Genomic DNA, 1,665 nt, shown 5'->3' with positions numbered 1-1,665 from the left:
TAGAAGGGGTACCATGCCATCTCTTTCTCCACGGTGGCAACAACTTGTGTTGATGGACATGTCTCTAGTCCATTTCCAATAGTGAGAGAAGATTTTCCTGCCTTCTTTTGTTTCTCTCTGAACCATCATGAAGCTCTCCAATTGCCTCATAACTTCTAGCAGCACAACTCAATTGGTGGGATAGATTGGGAGCTTGTAGGGAGATCCAGAAAAAACCTGAATTCTGATATAGGTGAATCTTGGGTATTGGATATACCAATACACAAATTTTCTTATGAAGTCCTTAGACTCTTGAGAGAGTCTTTGATGTAATCCACCTTGTAGTTTTTGCGTGATATGCATAAAAAATGCATCAATCACCCTCTTGAAATGTAATTTTTCTTCCATATGCAACTGGGGGTAGCAATCATAAACAAGAAACTGATTCTCCTTGTTTCCCACCTCTCCTCTGCAGGTGAGGCCTCTATATCTATAAGTTATAGCAAGGGAATAGAACAAATATGAACTCATGTAGAAGATTCTATCTCCCTCCAAATTTCTTAGTTGGTTGTCCAAGTTGTTGCTTATCATCTGAGCCCATTCAATCATCTTGACTCCATTTATTATTTTATTTATGAAGTAATGCATCCAAGGCTCAAATGGAGTGCCTTGGGGATTACCCATTATTCGGTTCAATAGGACAATCATATCTCCAATATCCTCTTTAAAATACTCCCTCACCAAATTCTTCTTTGACAGCTTAGAGGCACTCTTTCTTGGTTTGTCCAGCCATGAATGATTGATGATGACCTCGTACTCCTCCATGTGGTCTTGATACATTTGATTGGCCTCATCCTTGGTTACATATACAACATTGTGATACTCTAAAATTATAAAGGTTTCCCTTATGGCTACATCACTAATATTAGCCAACACTCTTCCGTCTGGTGTTATAAAATCTCTATTGTTGGGGTTATAGTGTCTGACACACTCCACTACCAACTCTGTGCACTACATAGTAGAGAGAAAGCCAACAACATGCACGATGCCACTCTTCATCATCTTAAGTGTGGTCACAGTAGGCACCAGGTTGTCCAAACCGAACATCCTCTTCTTAAAATCCCTTAGATTTATATGTCCAAGGTTTGTATCACTGACATTCTTCCATTTCAAGTTCATCCTTGATTCAGGAGGAGCATCCTTGTCTACTTGAAACTTCATCATGATTGAAATCTGTGAAAACACATGAAGCTTAAGTTAGAAATTAGAATTTTAACTAAAAATTTGAGGTTTTGAATGACCAAGTGGTTGAAGTTTTCACTTCATTTTTCATACTTAGTAACGAAAGTGGAGTTTTCACATGTAGGAATTTCAAAAATGATACTAAAACTCTACAGTCTAGGATAACTATACTGATTTTAATCCAAAAACCAGATCTGCAATCACATTAATCTTATCCAAACTTGCTTTGAAAGGCGGGAAATAAGAAAGAAGGTATGAATATTCAGTCTTAATATAATCCTTCTTATTAAAAATCTGCTAAAATCATCCCCAATGAACTTACAAAATTAATGAATTTACCCACAAAAACAACTGCACCTTCAATAGAATGAGAAGAAAAAGACAAGAAGACAGAAGGAACTCGATGAAAACTCAGAAAAATTGGTGAATATGCCTTCTATCAAC

The sequence above is a fragment of the Cryptomeria japonica genome, chromosome 7, assembly GCF_030272615.1.
Source record: "Cryptomeria japonica chromosome 7, Sugi_1.0, whole genome shotgun sequence".
NCBI lineage: Eukaryota > Viridiplantae > Streptophyta > Pinopsida > Cupressales > Cupressaceae > Cryptomeria > Cryptomeria japonica.
This window is presented reverse-complemented; position numbering follows the sequence as displayed.